The sequence below is a fragment of the Oncorhynchus kisutch genome, linkage group LG1, assembly GCF_002021735.2.
Source record: "Oncorhynchus kisutch isolate 150728-3 linkage group LG1, Okis_V2, whole genome shotgun sequence".
NCBI classification, from domain to species: Eukaryota; Metazoa; Chordata; class Actinopteri; order Salmoniformes; family Salmonidae; genus Oncorhynchus; species Oncorhynchus kisutch.
In genome coordinates, this window is record NC_034174.2 from 69,774,623 (window position 1) to 69,786,433 (window position 11,811).

Here is an 11,811-nt window from a genome sequence, read left to right on the forward strand (position 1 = left end):
TAAAATTCACTAAAATTCACGCAACCGACGACAGCCCTTTTGCAGGCAGGCAGGCAGGCGGAGAAGAGAGTGATGAATGCAAAGTTCTGATTGACAACTGGTGGTTATGAAGACTGAGAAGCAAAACAATGCAACAACTTCCCCTTATTAAAAAGCTTTCTAAGCTTCTTATACGATACAAGCAAGTAAAAAGAAAAGGGACCCCTGATGAAATATTTCAGTGCCGAGGCTCTTTAGTCAGAACGTCGGTGCTTTCAGTCTTTCCCAGTCTATTGCATTACGCCAGACACAGACAGATGAACACACTGTCAAAGGGTATATTTATAACACTAAAGCAAGACGTGCACCCGCTGCACCCTGACATGGCAAAACACTGAAGGATCGTGGGTAATATTCACTCTATCTATATTGTCCCATCGTTTCCGAACTCCATCTTTTGAATAATTGATAAGGTAATCATCAAACGCTACTCATCAACTTTGTGATCAAAAGAACAAGGTGATATGTTTGCATTAAGACACACACACACACACATACGCTCACACTCCTAATCCTCAACCTTCCTCAACCACCGTTCCATGTCAATAACCTCGTAATTAGTGCACAGTGTTGACACGGGAGTTATTTTGAAGGTCGTGCAGCCCTTGTATTGTAAAAGGGTGTGTCTCTTCAGTTGCAGTGTGTGCTTGTCTCCTCCCTACAAAGCTATGTTCTTTCTGCAGGTCATAGACATATTTTTGTGCTATCCACAGCAAATGATGCTGTTTGCTGAGGAGGCTTGAAAAGCGCAGCGACCGTTTAACTGGATGAGTACGGCATGCTTTTATAAACACACTGTGACAGTGATGGGGGGACACACACAAACGTCATGGGCCTGTCATGCACGCATACACACACACTAACGGACAGACACACACTCCTGCTTCTCTAATGACAGTCGAGACAATGAGAGAGGCAATCGCGTTGTAGGGAGAAATGGTCAAAGCACTATAAAGATACTTCCATTGTACTGTAGCTGAACCATCTCCATTCAAATCAAATGTATTTATATAGCCCGTGCATCAGCTGATATCTCAACGTGCTGTACAGAAACCCAGCCTAAAACCACAAACAGCAAGCAATGCAGGTGTAGAAGCACGGTGGCTAGGAAAAACTCCCTAGAAAGGCCAAAACCTAGGAAGAAACCTAGAGAGGAACCAGGCTATGAGGGGTGGCCAGTCCTCTTCTGGCTGTGCCGGGTGGAGATTATAACAGAACATGGCCAAGATGTTCAAATGTTCATAGATGACCAGCAGTCGTAAGAAGCAGTATACAATGAATGCACAACGATCTCTCTATAACCACTCTAGGGTTGAAATATTTGATAAATATCATGTTCAGAATAGCTAAGGTGAAGAGACGTAATGCATGTTGGAGAGATCCAAGAACATAACGACCGCGATCTCTCACCGATTTGAGTTATTTCAGACGGCTCGTTGACAGCAAGATGAGGCAGCGAATCTCATTCCGTTTCTATGATTTTTTCCCCCCATAATTTTCCCAAGGGGCTAGTTAGTAAAATAAGAGTCTATTGTGTACCTATCCTATTACACGCAAACAACAGTCCATATGCTACTTCTACTGTTTACCTACACAAGCTCTCACACGCCCCCTCTCATCCTCTCTTCTCTAAAATAATACCAGACTATGGGGCTTTGCAGGCAAATATTGTGGCCCCTATCATGTTCGAGCTGTGTCAAGGAAATGACTTGTCTGTGTTTTCCAATCTCACGTAGACACAGAAGCACACACACGCACGCACGCACACACACACACACACACACACACACACACACACACACACACACACACACACACAATCATAAAGCACACCGAACACTGGATGATTAAATTACTGAGGCATGTCTGATATGGAAGGTTGCTTTGCTCTATCTATTCGAGTACACCCTACATCAAACACTACACCGCAGAACAGTAGATGGAACCTGACAAATGTTTTAATATAGTAGTGAGAGTGAAAAATATTAACTTAATCTCTCCAACGTGGAAATGGGCATTGACGCAATAGGTTGCAAGTTGACGGTAAAGCAATGCTACTGCGCAGTACGTTATGTACCAGTTTTGCTTTGTGAAATATTTCTACTTCAAAAAAGGGGGTTCAGTATGAAAGGCGTAAAAAATTGCGAGATTTTTCTCGTAAGCAAGTAGAGTAACTATTCTTGTAAGACCCAAACACTTTCCTTTCTCCTTATATAACAGATAGAGAACCAAAGCACATCTGAAGAAGCCTGCAGACATGAATCTGGCCTTTCTTCCTCTCTCTGGTATTGTAGCTACTGTAGATGTCATGCCAAAACGCAAGACCCCTAAGAGTCTTCTTTGCTTCTGCAATCTTCATAAATGAAAAGCATTATCGCCCATAACACCGGTAGCCTCGCACAAACATAAAAACGCTGGTGAGCACTGGAAAACAGAGACGAACCTGTGTCGTTGTGAGAGGCATAAAACAGAGAACAAATTCTCCTGGGTTGCCATTGATTTCTTAGTGACCCGGTGCTCTGGAGTAGTTTACAACCTATCCCTGGTGGGAACGCTCAGTGTTGGGGATAGCCAATGGGGTAAAACAAACTCATTTGGATTGAAGAAGAAGTGTGTTTAGCTTCAATAAAAGCCTCTCTTTTTCCACCGTGCACACACACACACACACACACCGAGTGAGAGACACACACACACATAAACACACACACAAACAAATACACACACACGACATCCCTCCTGGGTTCCTCGCTTCTCTGTAAAGAGTGAATCCTCTGGATCAACACCTAGTTGTCTGAGGTCGTTCCCAGATGAAAGTCGTTTAAAAGTGTTAATGCTACCGCCAGAGAGGAATTCAACCTCCCAGTAACCCCTCAACAACCTCCCAGTAACCCCTCAACAACCTCCCAGTAACCCCTCAACAACCTCCCATAACCCCTCTACAACCTCTCAGTAACCCCTCAACAACCTCACAGTAACCCCTCAACAACCTCCCATAACCCCTCTACAACCTCCCAGTAAACCCTTTACAACCTCCCAGTAACCCCTCAACAACCCCTCTACAACCTCCCCATAACCCTTCAGCAGCTGGGCCTGAACATAAAAGAAAGTTAATGTCCCTGAGAGAGAGAACTGTGAAAGTAAATGTACTGGAACAAGAGATTCATGTTTTTTAAGACCGCACACCCACACAGATTTACAGACAACACACACCAACAGAAACATAGACCACAACACACACACATACACACACAACACACACACATACACACACTTACACATACATACACACACAAGCTCTCTCAGCTTGTGGTAAACCTCTTACTTATCACACAACCCACATAATAGCATACAGTGGATTCGGAAAGTATTCAGACCCCTTGGCTTTTTGCAAATGTTGTTACATTACAGCCTTTTCCCTCATCAATCTACATACAATAGTTCATAATGACAAAGCAAAAACAGATTTTAAGAATTTTTAGCAAATGTATTTAATATGTATAACAGAAATACCTTATTTATATAAGTATTCAGACCCTTTGCTATGAGACTTGAAATTGAGCTCAGGTACATCATTTTTCATTTGATCATCCTTGAGATGTTTCTACAACTTGATTGGAGTCCACCTAGGGTGAATTCGATTAATTGGACATGATTTGGAAAGGCACACACCTGTCTATATAAGGTCCCACAGTTGACAGTGCATGTCAGAGCAAAAACCAAGCCATGAGGTCGAAGGAATTGTCCGTAGAGCTACGCGACAGGATTGTGTTGAGGCACAGATCCGGGGAAGGGTACCGAAAAATCTCGGCAGCATTAAAGGTCCCCAAGAACACAGTGCCTCCATCATTCTTAAATGGAAGAAGTTTGGAACCATCAAAACTCTTCCTAGAGCTGGCGTCCAGGACAAACTGATTAATCAGGGGAGAAATCATTGGTCAGGGAGGTGACCAAGAACCCAATGGTCACTCTGACAGAGCTCCAGAGTTCCTCTGTGGAGATGGGAGAAACTTCCAGAAGGATAACCATCTCTGCAGCACTCCACCAATCAGGCCTTTATGCTAGAGTGACCAGATGGAAGCCACTCCTCAGTAAAAAGCACATGACAAAGGCACCTAAAAGCTCTCAGACCTTGACAAACAAGATTCTCTGGTCTAATGAACCCAAGATTTAGCTCTTTGGCCTGAATGCCAAGTGTCACATCTGGAGGAAACCTGGCACCATCCCTACGGTGAAGCATTGTCGTGGCAGCATCATGCTGTGAGGATGTTTCTCAGCGACATGGACTTTTAGGCTAGTCAGGATTGAGGGAAAGATGAACGGAGCCAAGTACAGACATCCTTGATGTAACCCTGCTCCAGAGTGGTCAGGACCTTAGACTGGTTCGAAGGTTCACCTTCCAACAGGACAACCACCCTAAGCACACAGCCAAGACAACGCAGGAGTGGTTTCGGGACAAGTCTCTGAATGTCTTTGAGTGAACCCGATCGAACATCTCTGGAGATGCCTGAAAATAGATGTGCAACGACGCTCCCCATCCAACCTGACAGAGCCTGAGAGGATCTGCAGTGAAGAATGGGAGAAACTCCCCATATACAGGTGTGCCAAGCTTGTAGCGTCATACCCAAGAAGACTTGAGGCTGTAATCGCTGCCAAATGTGCTTCAATAAAGTACTGAGTAAAGGGTCTGAATACTTATGTAAATGTAATAATAAAGGGTCTGAATACTTTCCGAGTGCACTGTATACTATACTCACACATGTCATAACAACTAGGGCAGACTTCAAATCCATTTATGTGTTTTAATTAAGGATTTATAAATGTTTCCAATGTTTCTCTGTTCTAATTCAATAATAAGGTTTAATTAAAAAGTGAATGCCTAAACATAACACTAAACAGTTCAAAATGTGACATTTGGAAAAACTTTAGAAATTTGAAGTTTGAGAAACATGGATGAACGTCTAATTCTGACTTAAGACTGTGAGAGTTTGCTGGACATCTGCCTCAAGCAAAAAAAAATGAATTAACAGCTTAAAGGCTTTAAGGTTAGGGTTAAGTTTAGGCATTAACTCTGAATGTTTAAGGTTAGGAATTATCTCCGAATGGTTAAGATAAGGGTTAAGGTTTGGGATAGGCAGAAAACAAAAATATAGAAAACAACTTTATATCACTAGATTTGAACATGCAACTTTTGGAATCAGAGGCAAAGGCATGCACCAATCCTCCATCCACAACACCCTAGCAAATCTGAATACTGATTGGTATCACGGTGACCTAGCTGCTATGGTAACATTTTGTGAGCCGCAGAAGCGCTACTGAACAAGTTTTGAAATGAAGAAAGTGAATACAAATGCAAGTTGAGAGAGATATTTTGGGCCTTTTGTCCTGTTTCCTGAATCATTCAGCCACTAAATAAACAACGTTAAAGCTGCTGTCTTATTCACACAACGGCTTGGATGATTCTAATTCAAACCCTTTTTTCCCCTGCTTTTTTTAAGGGCTTGTGTGGTTTTTGGACAACTGAAAAGCCTCTCAGAAACGAACACTGAGCATAGCCTACAATGAAGCAATGATGACAGAATTAAAATGCAGAACAAGTGTTGAGTTGAGGGGTCGGGAAATAGGCCATGTCCAGATTCGACGTAGGAGAGCGGCTGAGAAAACGATGTCTAACTGTTCTCTTTCTTCATCCCGGCAACAGCGATAATGGATGGAATTGGGGTTGCGCATCAAGACGGCCAAATCAATTCCCTTTAAGTCTCAACATTACCATTCAGGATGGTAGTCTGCGAGTCTGTGAATCCACGAGTCGCGATATGTTCACAATCCAAAAAGATGTCTAGACAAACGTCAGCTCGCCATATGCTAACCAATTGACTGGCAAGCCATAGATGTCTAATCTCACACATAATGTGTACCGATGCCAGACATTTCCACTCCAATCCGGACATAGGGGAGAGAGACAAATGTTGATAAATCATAGGTCATTACCCATACCGAGAGAGTTATGTGCATGAGGAAACAGAGATTAGCCAATGAGGGATTTCTCTAGGTATGATGTCATTATGTAGGCTACCTCAAACAGCCATGTGTGTTGTGCTTGCTGGAATTTACACATGGAAGTTATCCCTATGAACCTGTGTGGCTTGAAATCTCCATCAGTCAGTGTGGGCCTATGACTATCTAGCAACCTTGGACAAATGTCTAGAAACCATGGATCTTCTCCTTCAATGTTCTGAGGAGGCAAGGAGATAGCATGAAAGGGATCGAAGAAGAAGATTGAGGAATTGGTCCTGGCCTTCTGTGTGGAATTTAGTGGGATCCAATCAGATGACACTCAGTCAGCAGGGGGCATCAGGTTGAAGAGCATGCATTTAGTTTTATTTGCATTTAAGAGCAGTTGGAGGCCACGGAAGGAGAGTTGTATGGCATTGAAGCTCATCTGGAGGTTAGTTAACACAGTGTCCAAAGAAGGGCCAGAAGTATACAAAATGGTGTCATCTGCGTAGAGGTGGATCAGAGAATCACCAGAAGCAAGAGCGACATCATTGATGTATACAGAGAAGAGAGTCGGCCAGAGAATTGAACCCTGTGGCACCCCCATAGAGACTGCCAGAGGTCCAGACAACAGGCCTTCCGATTTGACACATTGAACTCTGTCTGAGAAGTAGTTGGTGAACCAGGCGAGGCAGTCATTTGAGAAACCAAGGCTGTTGAGTCTGCCTATAAGAATATAGTGATTGACAGAGTCAAAAGCCTTGGCCAGGTCAATGAATACAGCTGCACAGAATTGTCTCTTATCGATCACGGTTATGATATTGTTTTGGACCTTGAGTGTGGCTGAAGTGCACCCATGACCAGCTCAGAAACCAGATTGCATAGCGGAGAAGGTGCGGTGGGATTCGAAATAGTCGGTGATCTGTTTGTTAACTTGGATTTCAAAGACCTTAAGAAAGGCAGGATAGGATAGATATAGGTCTATAGCAGTTTGGGTCTTGTGTGTCTCCCCCTTTGAAGAGGGGGATGACGCGGCAGCTTTCCAATCTTTGGGGATCTCAGACGATACGAAAGAGAGGTTGAACAGGCTAGTAATAGGGGTTGCAACAAATTCGGTGGATAATTTTAGAAAGAGAGGGTCCAGATTGTCTAGCCCTGCTGATTTGTAGGTGTTCAGATTTTGCAGATCTTTCAGAACATCAGCTATCTGGATATGGGTGATTGAGAAATGGGGGAGGCTTGGGCAAGTTGCTGTGGGGGGTGCAGTGCTGTTGACCAGGGTAGGGGTAGCCAGGTGGAAAGCACGAGAAAAATGCTTATTCAATTCTCAACTATCGTGGATTTATCGGTGGTGACAGTGTTTCCTAGCCTCAGTGCAGTGGGCAGCTGGGACGGGGTGCTCTTACTCTTCATGGACTTTACAGTGCCCCAGAACTTTTTGGAGTTTGTGGTACAGGATGCAAATTTCTGTTTGAAAATGCTACCCTTTGCTTTCCTAACTGTCTGTCTATATTGTTTCCTAACTTCCTTAAAAAGTTGCATATCCCGGGGGCTATTCGATGCTAACGCAATACACCACAGGATGTTTTTTTGTGCTGGTCAAGGGCAGTGGTGTGAACTGGTGTGAACCAAGGGCTATATCTGTTCCTGGTTCTGAATTTTTAGAATGAAGCATGCTTGTTTGAGATAGTGAGGAAAGCACTTTTAAATAACAATCTGGCATCCTCTACTGATGGAATGAGGTCAATATCCTTCCAGGATACCTGGGCCAGGTCGATTAGAAATGCCTGCTCGCTGAAGTGTTTTAGGGAGCGTTTGACAGTGATGAGGGGTGGTCGTTTGACCCCAGACCCATTACGGACGCAGACAATAAGGCAGTGATCGCTGAGATCCTGGTTGAAAACAACAGAGGTCTATTTGGAGGGCAGGTTGGTTAGGATGATATCTATGAGGGTGCCAGTGTTTACGGATTTGGGGTTGTACCTGGTAGGTTCATTGATCATTTGTGTGAAATTGAGGTCATCAAGCTTAGATTGTAGGATGGCTGGGGTGTTAAGCATGTACCAGTTTACGTCACCTAACAGCACGAGCTCTGAAGATAGATGGGGGGCAATCAATTCACATATGGTGTCCAGGGCACAGCTGGGGGCAGAAGGTGGTCTATAGCAAGCGACAACAGTGAGAAACGTGTTTCTGGAAAGGTGGATTTTTAAAGTAGAAGCTCAAATTGTTTGCGCACAGACCTGAATAGTAAGACAGAACTCTGCAGGCGATCTCTGCAGTAGATTGCAACTCAGCCCCCTTTGGCAGTTCTATCTTGTCAGAAATTGTTATAGTTAGGGATGGACATTTCTGGGTTTTTGGTGGTCTTCCTAAGCTTGGATTCAGACATGGCTAGGACATCCAGATTGGCAAAGTGTGCTAAAGCAGTGAATAAAACAAACTTAGTGAGGAGGCTTCTAATGTTAACATGCATGAAACCAAGGCTTTTACAGTTACAGAAGTCAACAAATGATAGCGCCTGGGGAACGGGAGTGGAGCTAGTCACTGCAGGGCCTGGATTAAACTCTACATCACTAGAGGAACAGAGGAGGAGTAGGATAAGGGTACGGCTAAAGGCTTTAAGAACTGGTCGTCTAGTACATTCAGAACAGAGAGTAAAAGGAGCAGGTTTCTGGGCACGGTAGAATATTTTCCAGGCATATTGTACAGACAAAGGTATGGTAGGATGTGAATACAGTGTAGGTAAACCTATGCATTGCATGACGATGAGAGAGATATTGTCTCTAGAAACATAATTTAAACCAGGTGAGGTCACCGCATGTGTGGGAGGTGGAACTAAGGCATATTGAGCAGGGCTAGAGGCTCTACAGTGAAATAAGGCAATAATCACTAACCAAAACAGCAATGGACAAGGCATATTGACATTAGGGAGAGGCATGCATAGCCGAGTGATCATAGGAGTCCAGTGAGTAGCTAGGTGGGCTGGAGACACGGCATTCAGACAGTTAGCGGACCGGGGCTATCAAGCTAGCAGAAGGGCCTTAGAGGGACGTCGCAACAGAAGAAGTCTGTTGTAGCCCCTCGTGCTGTTACGTCGGCAGACCAGTCGTGATGGATCAGCAGGGCTCCGTGTATTTAAAGGGTCCAGGCCAATTGTCAAAATAGGTATAGTGGCACAAGCAATTGGCCGATGGGCCTCTTCAGCTAACAGTCCGATATGCTCTAGACAGCTAGCGGGCCGTGGCTAGCAGGCTAGCAGATGGGCATTCAGGGGATGTTGTGACGGAGGAGCCAGTTGAAAAACCCACTCGGGCAGATTACGTCAGTCGTCCAGTCGTGATGGATCAGCGGGGCTCCGTATCGGCAGTCAAAGGGGCCCAGGCCAATTGGCAAAATAGGTTATTGTAGCCCAAGGAGTGGCTGATGGACCTATTCAGCTAGCCAGGACATTAGCTCCAGGCTAATAGGTGCTTGCTTCGGGACCGAGACGTTAGCCAGGAGTGGCCACTCGGATAGCAGCTAGCTAGCTGAGATGATCCAGGTGAAAAGGTTCAGAGCTTGCGGTAGGAATCCGGAGATACGGAGAAAAATACGTTTGATATGCTCTGGTTTGAATCGGCGCTGTGCAGACTGGCAAGAGTTGTCTGGGCTAAAAGTTAGCTGATGACCGCTAGCAGTGGCTAGCTGACTACTAGCTAGTAGCTAGTTAGCTGGTTAGCTTCTGTTGGGGGTTCTGGTTCTGAAGTAAAGAAAATAGCAGATCCATACCACATTGGGTGAGGCGGAAAACAGGAGAGTGTGTTGAAGTTGAGGTTCAGAAAAATATAATAATATATAGATGCAAAGAAAAAATATATAAAAAGATATATACACGGGTCACTACAAGGCGAAGACAAAGACGTCTGACTGCTACGCCATCTTTGATTTTTTTGTTGATTTGTTGTATTTTATTTATGTCTTATTGGCATGCTGGTGAGATCCATCTATCTGTCAATCACAAGTCACAACCATAGAGGGGCTAAATCTAACCAAATAAATCAATGTCACGTAAAGCAACACAAATCATCCATCAACATCTGTCAGCGTATTCATGTATTTTCCAAGATATAGACAGTATACCATAAACATTCAGTCCTTCATGGATACATGCTTTAAATTCTCCCTGGTTTTCCTTCCGGTCACCTCCACTTTGGTTCTTTTTCCAAAAAATATTTTCATTAGGATGCAGTGACAGGCAGGAAAGTGATGCGGACAAGGGTTGATTCATTCAAGATGGCAGGACGTGCAAACACACACGCACAGAAATACACATGCACACACACATGCACACACACAGGAACAAAAACACACACACACACACCTGCAAGCCCACATACACACTATGACAAACAGGCTCACAAACACGCACGCGCATACACTGACACACACCTGCAAGTACACACACACACCAGGTTTGATTCATTCAGGATGGCAGTAGGCTGCTAGCCCTGTCTGAAACTTCAATCAGCACTTCCACTGAGCTTGGCTACACCACCGTTCGGCCTTTTCAATTTCCATGCCTCCGCATTAATTCTGTTGTTTTGCGTGCTCCCGTAAGTCTCTCTCTCTTGCTCTCTCTCTCGTTGTGTGTGTGAATGGGTGTGTGTCTACATCTGTGTTTCTCTGTCTATGTGTGTATGTGTGTGGTGCGAGAGAGTGTGTGTGTGTGTGTCGGTGAGGTGAATTGAGTGTGTGTGTGCATATGTGTGAAAGACAGACGGAGAGAGAGCGTGATGTGTTGTCTGCCGTCGAAATACTAATATTTCTCAAAATTGTCCCTAACCCTGGTGATCCCTCAGAACCAGAGAATAACAACCAAGTGTACGCTTATAGAGTTTTAAATTCTCACAGTAATTAAGGAATAATTCACCATTATTTGGGTCTTTGTTGGTTTGATAGGTTTCTAATTGTTTTCCTATATATCAAACCCGATTTTTTTTGTCAATTTAAGTTGTGTTTCTTTTTCTGTTTGCCTGAACATATTGATGTCTTTTCACTGCTAAAAGTATGCCTTCTTTACTGTGGAGTGGATGTGGTTTCCAGACAGGTATCTAAGAGTGTTTGGATTTGTTTATAACTGGTTACTTGCTGTTATTTCTCTGTGCTGTTTTGGGCCCATCTGTATGAATTTCTGATGTTGTACAGCTTACTGGGATGTGAATGTGTGGTTGTTTCCATGTCAGATTTTTTCAGAAACAAGGTCATGTGGCTGTGATCAGACAGACAGTGAGAGAGTAAGGGTCAAATAGTAATTGCATAGTCATATAGTCTACTGTGCTGTGGCTAAGAGTTGAGCAGTAGGTGAAACTCCCCAAAGAGTCCCCCATAACCTACCGCAGACAAAGTAAAGACCCAGGCTGCGACAGAGCTTCGACAGACCCCTTCTAATTTTGTTGATGGTGCTGTCACTGTTGTTTTAATGGGGGAGATTAAGACAGCTGGAAACAGTATGGCCTGTATAAAAGCTGTCCCCTCATGTGGCCATTAGATCAGGTAGTGTTCCTGTATGTGCATTTTTTGTCCGCACAGATTCACACATTTCCCAGGGCCTGGAAATGACACATCTCTCCTCATGGTGGGGAATATCAATGACCGCATGATTACCTCTCTGTAGCCTGTGGGACAGTGTGTGACAATGTCTGCCTTACACCATGTCTCCTGTAGAATGATGACATCATCATCTTTCAGATTATAATTTTTTTGAACTCTTCAGTCCAAAGGTTGACGAGTTTAGGT